This window comes from Phascolarctos cinereus, unplaced genomic scaffold (genome assembly GCF_003287225.1).
Source record: "Phascolarctos cinereus isolate Bilbo 61053 unplaced genomic scaffold, phaCin_HiC Scaffold_5;HRSCAF=322, whole genome shotgun sequence".
Lineage (NCBI taxonomy): Eukaryota > Metazoa > Chordata > Mammalia > Diprotodontia > Phascolarctidae > Phascolarctos > Phascolarctos cinereus.
The window spans coordinates 314,263,013-314,276,886 of NW_027555958.1; the positions used below are offsets into that span (position 1 = coordinate 314,263,013).

The 13,874-nt window shown below is 43.2% G+C and overlaps 1 protein-coding gene across 9 annotated transcripts in view; it reads left to right on the top strand.

Annotated features, from left to right (window-relative positions):
* MSI2 (musashi RNA binding protein 2) overlaps positions 1 to 13,874 on the top strand; it is a 539,650-nt gene that overhangs the window by 469,550 nt on the left and 56,226 nt on the right. The window lies entirely within an intron of this gene.

The following is a 13,874-nucleotide window of genomic DNA, read 5'->3' on the forward strand; positions in this document are numbered from 1 at the left end:
TGTGGGTGTCAGACTTGCTGCAGTACTGGTTTCCATTCAGTCAGAGACTACAAGGACTGCTCTCCAATCCCAGACTCTTGCTGTGATTTGGCAGGCTAGCCTGGGATTGGAAGCTTCCCCCAGGGCGGTGGAAAGGCAGCCTGGAACTGGGAGGCAGTGTGGTGGGGTTGGAGAGAGAGTCTTTCCCCGCAAGGGGAAATTATTGGCCTGGAACAGAGGTATTTCCTAAAGAGTCATAAGGAAGGTCTTCAAAGCAAAGCTTGGACCTCTGTGTGTCTATATTCGTTGGTCAGAGGCAGGAAGTTACTGTGAAAAGCTGGGCCCTGGGATAGTTTCACACCTGACCGATTAGGAGGCAACCAACCTTATTGGGAGCTTTATCTACCTTCAGTTACCTAGAACCAGGTGGACACAAGCACTGGCTCCTGGGCTTCATTACGAAGCAAAGAAAATGAAGATGTGGCAGATTCTTGGCCCTGGAGATATAGGTATGAGAACTAGTATGATACAGTGGAAATAACACTGGCTCTGCAGTCACAGGTTCTGGATTGAAATTCCACCTTTATCATTTGTGTGACCTTGGGCAAGTCACCCACCTTCCCTGGACCTCAGTCCCTCATCTTTCCAGTGTAGGGTTTAGACTGGATGGTCTCTAAGGTTCTTTGAGATTCTAGATCTCTTATGCTATGGACAAAACATGTGTCTTTGTTTCAACTTTTGGCTAAGCTCGGGAGGGAGACATTCACATGAATGGAGAGGAGGTCAGGGTAGATTTTAAAAGTGGTCTGCCTTGCTACCACAGGCAGGCTAGACCTTTTCCCTTAAGACTTGGGGGGTGGAGCAAGGTCAGAGTTGGAGTCCAGAGTGGAGGCTTCCACTTCCAGCTTCACTCTGCTTTGGCTTCCCCTGGTGCCAAGACAAATTTCCACCAGGGGATCATCTATTACTCTAGATTACACTGAGGACTCCTTGCCCACAGCTTCTCTCAGATAGATGAGCAGAGGGGAGAGGAGGATCCTAGCATCCCTGCTTTGGGGCAGCTGGCCCCTGGCTCAAGGGAAGGATGGGCAGGAAAAATACTGTAATCTTGGGGTGGAGAAAAATAAATGTAGTGACGCTTAAAAAAGGTATGGGGAAGCACAGGAAACCCATCATCATCATCATCATCACCACACACACACACACACACACACACACACACACACACACACACACACACCCCCAAACTTCATCTGTACCTGTTAACGCTACAATTTGCATTCTTCTCAACTTATGAGCTGATAGTTGGATCTAGGGGAGATATCACTTCCTCCTTGCCTCCTTGACATTGTGTCCCCCTAAGGCTTTTTTTGGGGGGGTGGAGGATGAGCATGAGGTTCCAAGGTCCAGTTGTCCTAGTCCTGATGTTCTGTAGATTTGGGCACCCTGCCCACTGCCCTATGATAACAGCATCACTCATTCTTTCCACTCGTGGGGCATTGTTCCCAAAGGAATGGTTTTTTTAATTGAACCATTTGAAGGATGTGGGGAGATAGGGTCTTTTCTGTTCCCATTTTCTCCCTCTTTCTCCACCCCCATCAGCCTTCATAAGCCTTCTGAAATCAACATATCACCATCCCCACCATGAGTCACATTAGAGAACCTTCTCTAACAGGCCAAGTGTGAATCCCAAATAACTGTACCAGGATCTCTCCAACAAAGATACTGGTCCCTTGGAGGAAAGAGCCAATGAGAAGGAGCATGGGAAGAAAAGGCAGCACCATATATGCCCTGCACTCCCCATAATGAAAGAGGGATCCTGTGGCCTCACGGGGTAGGTGTTGCAGTGATCATGTACCATGCCTGGGATGCTTGCCACCATCAGGACTGCTCCATTCCCTAATGTAGTCCAAAGGGTCTAGATGGCCTTGACAGCTTAGGTATTTGGTCTTATCAAGCTGCTGTCCATCTGGTCAACTTCATGTCACTTGCTCATTGGCAGTAAACAGTTTTTATCCCATCTCAGGCCTCCCACCCTACAAAATCAGTAAGCAAATAACAGTTGCATCTCTGAAAGCCCATCTGTCTTTACCTAAGCACTGAAGGCCCTAGGTTACTGGCTGGGGCTGGCCCAGAATGGGCCCAGCAAGGTTGCCCAAGAAAGACTGTTCAGAAACCATAGGACAGGGAAAGACTAACCCATGGGAGAAGGCCATTCCCATTTCCATTCCCTGACCATCCATACCTCGAGTAAGAGACAGCCACTTCACACCTGCACCCTCAATCCCACTCTCACCCTTGCTTATCTCCTCCCAACCCTCAATTCTTTGGGACCCAGATGTGGCTGAGTCAGTCCCCAAATGGGGAACACAGGTGCAGCCAGTTTAATGCAGATGACTTTTCCTCAGAAAGCCAGATTGATTTTTGTTTTTAGCACACTGCCTCAATTTTTTTCTTTTTCTGTTGCTGTGGAAAGAAAAAAATATGGGAGCATGGACCTGTTTTGATTTGGGCCATTGAAATGTTAAAAGGGCATTTCAAGACCCTATTCTCCCAGGGGGAAGCTCTATCTCTGGCCTTCCTAGGACTTAATTCTTTTTTTTTTTCTAGGACTTAATTCTTAGCTATGGGAAGGGATGTGACCACAGGACTATGAGACTTTGTAACATCTGTCTCCTATCTTGGAGTCAGTAAATATTCTACCAAGTGTTTTTGGAATTGGAGGTGGGGGAGGTGGCATGGAGCCAAAATAGAGACAAGACATAGGGATGATGTGTCCCAGGTCTTCCTCACTCACTCTCACTCATCTGGCAGCTGAATCTCTTCTCCCATCTCCAGCCCCACATCTTTCCTCTCTTCCTCTATAGTCATCCAGGACAGTTCTCAGAATTCTGACAATTAATGTGTCTCCATCACCCTGGTTGTTTTCACTTGCTCCTCAGTCATTCCTGGTCAGCATCGCAGCATTCATTTTTGCTCTCTTGAAATATAGCTCTGAAAAGAACAGGCTTTGATAAAGTCCGTTGTTACTCAGTTTGCTAAAACCCACTTTCCTTTTGGACTACTCACAGAATATATACTTTGGATGCCAAATCCCCTTCTAAAGGAGAATGTGACCTGAGCCTGTTTAAAACACCAGAACGTCTTCTTGTCTGCAGTTAGGCAACCTAGAATTATTCATTTCCATTGGAAACTGAAAGCCAGAGGGGACCTGGATTTTACTCTTACCTCACCCCCTCAATTCTGCTGTGTAATCTTAGGAATGTCACTAACTTTTCTGGGCTACCATTCATCCTGTCAAAATCAGAGCTCAATAATACTTATCCCAGTTCACTTCCTGTGAGGACAGATATAACAGTCTATGTGAACACACCCAGAGCTCTTTGACAAAAAGGTGCCGTGTGTCATTCGCACAATCTGTGGCAGTAGGTCAAAGCTCTTTCCTGGGAATGAAGGATGTCATTTGATCATTTGGACACCTGTTCTGTCATCCCACGAAGTAAGATTTGCACCCCCACCCCCAGACCATTATAGCTCAGTGTTTGTCTGGTTTTATTGTTATTATCATTAATCTTTCCTTATTCTTTTGTTTTCCTTCCCCTTCCCCCCTCAGCATTTATCTTTTCCATTTAATCTATTAATTTCTGTTCTTATTTCACTTTGCATACTATTTGCCAATATCACAAGACATAATTTTTATCAACTAGTTCTTAAAGAGACATAACAAATTGGGGTTTACTACCATTACTAATGGGAGAGAGAAACACAGAGAGAGAGAGAGAGAGAGAGAGAGAGAGAGAAGGCCTGGGTGACCACAGTTGCAAATCAATGAAACCCTCCCTCTCCTAGCTGGCTGTGTTCTAAATGCACTTTTTTTTATTTCCTATTTCAAAAATAGGTCTATGGATTCATTACTTCACTCTACATGTTCTAGTCTTTGGTTTTTTTCTTTCTATTTTTTTCTTTAAATTTTGTTATCCTCTTCTCATTATGTTTGCTTCTTGTATGCTCAGTAAGTGTCTGCTTGCGTTGTGACCTATGACAGGCCCCCCAGGAAGCTTCTCACAACTTCTTTGAGCCCACCAGACTTGAACTGATTTCACAGCTAGCCCAGCTAAAGTGCTGGGGCTTCTCATGGCTACATAGCACATTAGCAGTGGATATGGGGGAGAACTGATGTCTTCTTTTTGAGACTGTTGGGCAGTACAGAGAGGGAATATAATTATCCTATCCAAGACGCACAATTCCATTCCATGAGAAATAATCTGGCAAGTGTGTAATTATCTGATCAATCTCCCTTTGGGTCTGATCCTTTGATGGCTGACACCATCACATCTCTCCCCAAAATGGGAAGCCTGGATAAAACAGTAGCACCTGGGTGCTCTCAGAATAAGGGTCACATAGGGAATGAGCAGAGTTGAGATGTTCCTAACCCACCTTACCCTCATCCAATTTGGGGCTATGGTTCCCTCTCTAGTACCATTGGGTCCAAGACAGCTATCCTCTTGGTTTCCCTAGGCACAGTGGGGTTAGGATGCTCCATCACCAGCCTAGTCAGGCCAAAGGTTCCTCATCACTTGCCCCAGAACTCCCTGTAATAGGACAAGACTAGGAAATAATAGACTCGGGCTATAACTATGTAAAGGAGGAATGATACAATAGAAAGGGTAGTCACTGGTTCTGAGGTCAAGACTTGACTCCAAATCCTACCTCTGGCATATACTACCTTCTTAACCTTGGGCAAATCACTTAAACTCCATGGGCCTGCTTTCTCATCTGTAAAATGAGTGGGTTGGATTGGATGGCCTCTGAGATCCCTTCCAGCTCTAGATATAGGATAATAATCGGTCACTATAAACTTTGACCTGCCACTTTCATATGACTTGGAATTACTTCTTTCAAGGCCTCAGTTTCCTCCTCTGTAAAATAAGGGAACTGGGACTAGGTAGCCTATAAAGTTCTCTCCAGAGAGTTATAGAATATAAAGCTAGGTAGAAGGGAGGTAAGAAATCAGCTGGTCTAACCCTCTCATTTCATATAAAGAAGGTGAGGATCAGAGATTTGCTTAAAGTCACAGAGTAGAAGTGCAGGGATTAAAACCTAGGCCCATGACTCAGAGCCATGCTATTTTGCTGTTGTTGAATCGTGTTCAACTCTTTGTGACCCCATTTGGGGTTTCCTTGGCAGAGATGCTGAAGCAGTTTACCATTTCGTTCTCCAGCTCATTTTACAGATGAAGAAACTGAGGCAAACAGGGTTAAGTGACTTACCCAGGGTTACACAGCTTTGTAAGTGTCTGAGGCCAGATTTGAACTCAGGAAGTTGAGTCTTCCTGATTGCCAGCCCAGTGCTCTATCCATTGCCACCTAGCTGCCCTCAGAGCCATGCTAACTGCAACTCAAACAGTCCATATAACCTGGTGAAAGCTACTCCCTTCCCAGTCCTGGATGTCTCTCCCCTTCTTATCAATCACTCAGCTCGCTCAGGAGGTAGAAGCATTTCCAATTCATACCCGGGCCCCCCTTTTCAAAGTACTTAAGTTTGTGAGAAGTGAACTACATGCTTGCATTATGTTTGGTATTTGTTAATCAACATGGTGTTTGGGTATGGGCGTCCCAGATGCCCAGCACAGACAGCCCTGCTAATCATTTCATTACAGATGCTTGATGCCGTAGCTGCTTGGCTTCTTTTTATTTTTCTTCAGGCAGTGGGCTTCCTTATTGTTACTTTTATCATTCTTTTTTTGATTTCTATGGCTGTTTCCCACCCCCTTCCTCCATTTTGTTTTGCTATGAATTGCTTTTCTTCAGTGAACTTATCCTAGGATGCATGACTTTGCAAATGTTTTTAGCCATTGTGAATTTTCTCATTTTTGTAAATAGCTCATCTGTGCTATTCCCTAATGACATTTTTTTTTCCTGTAAGCAACTGAGGTAGAAAAATAAATTGTTTACCATGGACATGCTGTGTGCTGCTCTCTCTTAGCTTTGCAGTTTCCTAGTCTCGCTTTGGGGAAGGTGAAAGCACCAAATAACCAGTACCAATGACAGCTGGATTTTAAAAATTGTCGAAGTGTTCCAATCCACCCTGTGTGCACACTCCGCCTCATGTGTTCTCTTGGTTTGGGGGGCACAGGATTGCTAGGAATGCATCCTGTCCTTGTGTGTCTAGACTGCAAAGCATCTGCATCTGATGACTCGGCTGCAGTCCTACTTAGTTGTTCCTTTCCTCTGCAGGCACTCTCTCCCTCAGGCGACAGCCCCCATCAGAGTAGCCAGAGCCATCTGGTTCTCTCCAAGGTTATGTGCCAGGGTCCTGCAGTTGGTTCCTAAAGGGTTGGTTTAGTGCTGGGGATGATCTGGTTTCTGCGTGTTGAACCCCAGAGTTGCAGTGACTTTCTAAAACTGTGGAGAGAAGTGGGGCTAGATGAAGAAGCAAAGCATTCTGAGGTCACCCAGCATTGTGGGAGAAATCCAACAATGGGCAGCCCTTTCTTAGAGCACTAGATTTGAAGTCATGAGACCTGGATGCCAATTCTGCCTCTTTTTCTTACCAGCTGCAGAACCTTGAGCAACTTATTTAGCTTAACTCAACCTTGTTTTCCTCTGTAAAATAAGTGGATTGAATTAGATGGTGCCTAAGGGCCCTTCTCACTCTAAATCCTGTGATCTTAAAACACTCTTTGCTCTTTCTTCTTTCTTTCTTTGCCTCCTGACTCCATTTTCTACCAAGATGTCCTTTTTCTTCCCCCTCCCCCGATGCTTCCCAAACCTTCTTCCTCCCCCTCCTTTTGTTCCTTCTCTTCTTCACCCTAAGCTTCAGGCCCTCCATTGTCCTCTTCCAGGCTTACTAATCCTCCTTCTCCCCAAAAAACTCAGGGATAAGGAAGGAGTGGGAGTAGGTCCTCATCCCCATGTCCTAGCACTCTGGTCAGTTGTAAAGAATGAGTCTGAGTCACTCTAAGAAGTTTAGCCCAGAACCCCCTTACCTCATTATCCTCACCTTGCCACTTTGGGGGCAAGCAGTGGGGCAAACACAAAGCCTAGAGCTATTTTTTCCACAGTGGTTTGGCTTGAAATATGATCCTGGGTTTTGCAGTTGGTGTTCCTACACAAAGCTACCCTCTAGCCTGATGAACATTCTTTGATGCTGGGTACACTCATCATCTTCATATCTGTCCGTTTGTCCATGTGTTCCAAGTATAAGTGAGACCCTGAGGAGTGACTCAATAAACTCTCTTCCCACTAGTGGAAAAGCGGCTCAACCCTGTGCCTCATCGATGAGGGGTGAATAGCCTTTCCTGGCTATTCAGATAAACTCTTATGGATCTGTTTCATCATGGGGTATATCTCTTGGATATGAAGTATATATAGACCTCCTTCCAGTGTGATAGAATAGAAAGAACCCTAGATTTAGAGTCCAGAGCACCTGGCCTCAAATCCTAACTCTGATACTTATTACTTGGGTGATGCTGGGAAAGTCAGTCCTAAGAGAGGCAACATGGTGGAGCACCTGGCCTTGAGTCCTGCCTCTTGACTTTGTGACCTTGGGAAAGTCATTTAACCGAGAGGCCATCTCTTGTTCTCAGTTCTCTTAAATGAATGGATCAGACTAGATGAATTATTAAGGCGGCTTCTAGCTCTAAATCTTCTGGTTTCTATCCTTTGTTATATGGGATAATAATAATAAAATAATAATATTTCTAAGCCTTAATCCTTCCTTTTTCTTCAACTTAACCTCCATTTCTTTAGCTCCAATTTTCAGTGGGAATGCTGAACAGCTCCAGGTGCTGGACTCGTAATTAGGAAGACCTGGCTTAGATCCTGACTCAGTTACTAGCTGTGATGACCATGGGCAAATAATTTAACCACTCAGCCTCATTTTCCTTATTTACCAAATGGGAATTACAGTAGTCCCTCTCTCAAAGAGCATTTGTGGAGATCAAATGATATATTGTGTGTAGTTATTTATAAGTCATAAAATGTGTGTGGTGGTGGTTGGTGGTGTTTAGTTATTTTCAGTTGTGTCCGACTCTCCGTAACCCCATTTGGGGTTTTCTTGGCAAAGATACTGGAGTGGTTTGCTATTTCCTTCTCCAGCTCATTTTATAGATGAGGAAACTGAGGCCAGAAGGGTGAAGTGACTTTCCCAGGGTCACACAACTAGTAAGTATCTGAAACCAGATTGGAACTCAGGAAGATAGGTCTTCCTTACTCCAGGCCCGGTGCTTTATCCACTGTGCCACCTAGCTGCCTCCTAAAAAATACACACACACACACACACACCACACACACACACACACACACACACACCACTCCTCCCTCCAATTATTGCAAAATTAGGTGAAGATTTTTCTATTTCAGCCTTCTCCAGGTGAAGCCTATTAATCAAAAAGGCATTTATTAAGCACTTACTGTGTGCCAGGAACTAGGCTAAGTGCTAAGGAAACAGAGAAAAGTCAAAACTAGGCACACTTCATTCCAGCTCTTTTTAACTCTAGAATCATGTAATGTCAGAGCCGGAAGGACCTTAAAAATAATCCTCACCCCACCCCACACCTCTCATTTTGGTGAACATTTAACTTCTAGGTTTCCTGCTTCCCTAAGGGTTGGCAAACTATGTCACAAGGGTAGCCTATTTCCATACAGCCCTCTAAATAAGAATGGTTTTTACATTTGTAAATAAAATAAAATTGTATTCAAAAATATATAAGCCATTCTTAGCCCATGGATCTATACAAAAGCAGGTATAAGGGGCCATAGTTTGCCCGCATCTATTCCAGACCATTGGCTCCAGGCCTATCTCTACTATTCATCTCATGAAAAAAACAAGGGATTTTCTGGGCAATCATGGCTCCTGTGCTTAAAACCTTCTATCAGTCAATCAGCCAGCATTTAGTATTCACAGACTGTGTTCCGGGCTCTCATGATGACTTGGTTCTCTTCTGGATCCTCTTCTGGGTCAGTTAGGCCCAGGAGTGCCACTAGCTTTTGAATTGTGGTCTAATTCTCCCTTGCATAGGGACACTGGCTTTATCTTAAATCTAGAGATTTCCCAATTGGGGTCCCAGAGTGTATGTACATGCGCATGCACATATCCGTGCATACATGAATATGTTGTAACTCTGCATGGTGTAATGGAAAAGGCAGGGAATTTGAATTCAGAGAACAGCCCCAGCTCTCTACTTACTACCTGTGTCTTTTTGGACAGATCACTTAATTTCTCTTATACACAGTTTCTTCATCTTTAAAGTAAGAAGGTTGAACTCAGTGACCTGTAAGGTCCTTTCTAGCCATATATCTATGAACATATGATTCTATGAACTACATATATTGCCATTTAAAAATACAAGGGATAGCAGCCCTCTAAAAATTAAACAACGGACTTGTCACATCCCCCTAATAAGACTATAGCAATCTCCTTAAGGGCATCTTTTTTCCTGAACACAATTTTTCACCCTAACAAAATGGCTTGCATTTAGTAGATGTTTAATAAACGCTTGTAAAATTAGCAGCAGCCCCTGATAAACGCATCAATGTATGCAAAACTCCAGTCATTTGTGCATTTTCTATTTTATAATTCTACCTGGCCAGATTATTATTTTTTAATCGCCAACTGCTTCCCCCTTTAATCTAACAGTATGGATTCAGTGATTCCACATTCATTTGAATATTCGTTTATCACAGGAGTTGTTGACTTCTTTTGTATCATGTACCTCTTGGGCAGTCTGGTAAAGTCTGGATTCCTCAGAAAAAATGTTTTAAAATGCATAAAATCAAATACACAGGATTACAAAGGAAATAAATTATATTGAAAGACAGCTATCAAAAATATTTTTAAAAACAAGTTTATAGACCCAGGTGAAGAACCCCTGGTTTGTCAGAAGGATGGCAAACCTCTTCTTGCAAAGGAAAAGAACTATTTATTGCCTTCTAAAGCCAAATGGCAATAATTTAAGGATTATCTACTGTTTGGGGATTTTCTTTGCCCCTAGTTTTCTCCCTTAGAGAGCTGACTCTTCCCAAGTGGAAAGGAATTTTATGGGCTTAGCTTTTTGGGTCAACCTACTTTCCCTCGGGAAAGTTCACCAGGAAGATAAAGGAAGATGTGAGCAGTAGATGTAGTAATAGAGGGAGTTAGTAGTAGAAGATGGGAAGAGAGCATGAGGTGATAGGTTAGAGATCAGCTTCTAACCCCAGCTCTGCCACCAACTCACTGCGTGACTGAAGCACTCTGGGGGCCTCAGTTTCCTCATCTGGTCAATAGGGATGACACTCTCCATCTCACAAATAATGCCTCATAGGGTTCTCTTGGGGGCAGCTAGGGGGCGCCATGGAGAGAGTACTGGGCTTGGAATTGGAAAGACTCGTCTTTATGAGTTCATATCCGGCCTCAGACACTTGCTAACTGTGTGACCCTGAGCAAGTCACTTAACCCTGTTTGCCTCCAGTTTCCTCATCTGTAAAATAAGCTTGAGAAGGAAATGACAAACCACTCTAGTATCTCTACCAAGATGGGGTCACGAAGAGTCAGACACAATTGAAATGACTCAGCAACAACAGAGGGCTTCTCATGATGGTTAAGTGAGATGAGATTGAGGCAGTCAGTAAACATTCATGAATTTAACTCCGAGTGCCTCCTTTAAACATTAATAATAAGTAAGTGAATAAATAAATAGGGGCAGCTAGGTGGCACAGTGGATAGAGCACTGGCCCAGGAGTCATCAGGACTTGAGTTCAAATCCAGCCTCAGACACTTAGCTTATGACTCTGAGCAAGTCACTTAACCTTGATTGCCTCCTTAAAAAAAAAAACAATTCATGAAGTGCCTACTATGTGCCAGCCAAAACTATCTCACGCCTATGAAAGGGATATGATGAAGAGACAGCACAGTGTAGCTGAAAAAGTGCAGGAGAGTCAAATAACCTGTATTCACATCCCAGCACTGTTGCTTGAGCGTATTGTGACTGTGGACAGACTATAATAGGTCTGGAAGGAATCTGAGCAATCATGTAATCTGCCCTCCTTACTTGAAAGACAGGGAAATTAAGGCTTAGGGAGCACCGTGGGCTTGGAGGCAGAAGGCTTGTCTTGGAGTCCTCCTCTGCTGCACTCTCTCAGCTTTATTTCATCATGGGGCAGTGGATGGAAAGAAATGGCTTCAGAGTCAAAGGGCCTGGGTTTAAATCCTTCCTCCACCACTCATTACCTGAGTGACCTTGTACAAATCACTTAACCTCAGCTTTTTTTAAAAAAATAATAAAACTAAATAAATTAAATTAAAAATAAGCAGGTTAGACTTAATAGTTTTTCTGGATGATTCTCATCTGTAAAATGGGAATGTTAATAGACTATTTTAGAGGGCTGTGAGGAAAGCATTCTGTAGACTAAAAAAAAGTATGTGTTTATACATGTATGTGTGCGTGGTTATACATACATACATATGTATATACATGTGTATATGTTATGCATATGCACATATGAACACACATGCATACATTTATATGTATATACTTACTGTTTTCATTATTCAGAAAGCATTATATTAACTATAAACTATTGTATATGTGTGTTATGCATATATACACATATGTATATACATGCATACATTTATATACTTACTGTTGTCATTACTCGGAAAGCATTCTATAAACTATAAAGGTATGTGCATATACATATGTGTGTTATATGTATACACACATTTGTACATGCATACATACATTTATATACTTACTGTTCTCATTATTAGGAAAGCATTCATTCTGTAAACTATAAACTATATGTGTATATACATGTGTGTTATGCATATATACACATATGTATATACATGTGCACATTCTGTTTATATATTTAATGTCATTCGAAAAGCATTCTATAAACTGTAAGCTGTATGTGTGTATGTATACATACATATATGTGTGTTATGCATATACACATATGTACATGCATGCATACATTTAAATACTGTTGTCATTATTATAAGAAATAGCAGCCTTAGAGTCAGGAAGACCTAGGTTTAAGTTCCAACTCTTACACGTTCTAGCTGTGTGACCCTAGGAAAATCACTTACCCTATCAGTGCCTCATGTAGCTATCTAAGATTATAAGTTTAGATGAGACACCTGTTATGCGTTGGTGGAGGGAATTTCCACCCTGGAAGTTACCTCCACTGATCTCTTGCCCCTCCCCAAAAAGAATAATTGCTGACCACCATGTGACAATGTCTAATCAGAGAGACCTTGTTGTGGCTTTTTCTTTTTCTCTCACCATTTGCTAAGGGATTTAGTTCTGACTTAATGTCCTGCCCTCCACAACACTGACCATCACCGTACTCTATTTAAAATGGCAGCAGGGTCTTCCTGGCTCACACAGATTTACAAAATCCATAATAAGTCTGCCAGCATGAACTTAATTACCCTTCTTCAAGGCTTTCACTTTTAATTTCCATCAGCAAAAGCAAATGACACGTCTAGACCTTTTAAAAATAAATAAATAAGTCTCTTCAGAGCGCACGTCTGTTGACTGAAGGTGAAAAGTGGTGTGAGGCCTGTGAGAACGCCAGGGTCCCTTTAAGGCAAGGGATGGCTGGAAGCTTTTCAAGCCAAGAGACAAACAGCATTTGCTGCTGTCTCCTCCTTCTCCTGGAACTAAAGATGGGGACCTCGGTGACCACAGAATTTCTCCCACTTCTCGGCCAGGTTCATTTGCTAGTGATGTGAGCCAGAAGGCAAGGAGCTCATGCCCAGGAGGTTCTCCTTGACAACTGGGCTTTGATACCTTTTCTCCCTTTCTTGTCTATCCTGTGGCTGTGCCCAGAAGACCCTAAACCTGTCCTCTCCTTCATAGCTATTGGGTGAGTGAGACTCCTCCAGGTAAACCTTCCCTCCCTTCTGAAGTCCCTTCTAGCTCTGAATCTTCTGAGTCTCCTATTCTCACCTTCACTGCCCTGCCCCCCCCAAAAGGGTAGGTGGAGCATCTTTCACCTCAACTTTAGATATGTGCGCCAGCCATTCAATTCATTTCAACAAACATTTATTAGGGACCTCTCATGCTCTGAGGGGCAGTCTGCAATGATGGATAAAGACCTGGCCTCAGAACCAGGAAGAGTTGCGTTCAAGGCCCGCCTCTGACACGTACTGCCTCTGTGTCTGTGGGCAAGTAGCTTAACTGCTCAGTATTCCAGGCAACTGTCTGTGACAATAAGTTGCAGAGAAGATGATGACCTGCCTTGGTAGAGGGAATTTCCTCACCTGGGAGTCCCCTAAATCAATGAAATCAGAGATCCAGTTCCTATTTTTATCAAACCCTGCTATGTTTCAGACACCATACTAGAATATCTCCCCTCAAAGAGCTTATACTCTAATAGGAAGGAAACAATATATATGCATGTGTATGCATGTATACATACACACATACATATACATCATATGCACATATATACATCAAATGAGATAACATAAAGTGCTTCACACACCTGAAAGCACTATAGAAATGCCAGCTGTTGTCATCAGTATTAAATATAAAGTAATTTAAAGGAAGGAAGGAACCTACTGACCATTGGGATCCAGAAAGGCCTCTCTCCTAATAAATGTCCACTGAAATGCATCTGAACAAGAGCTGAGGATTCCCAAAAGCAAAGGTGAGGAGGGAATAATTCCAGGCATGGGGAGATAGCATGTAAAAGGCATGGGGATGGGATGGACAGAGAACAGGAGATGCAAGGCCAATTGTTGAACACGCCATCCCCCTTGGCAGTCAGAGGACTTCTGGAGACATTTCCCTTCCTTTCCAGCTGGTTCCTCCCTGCTCTTTGCTGAGCAGAGGAGCAGCTGTTAGAAGCTTACCCCTCCAACCCCTTCCACTCTGAGTAGGCCACAGTTGGAACAGCTGGGAAATT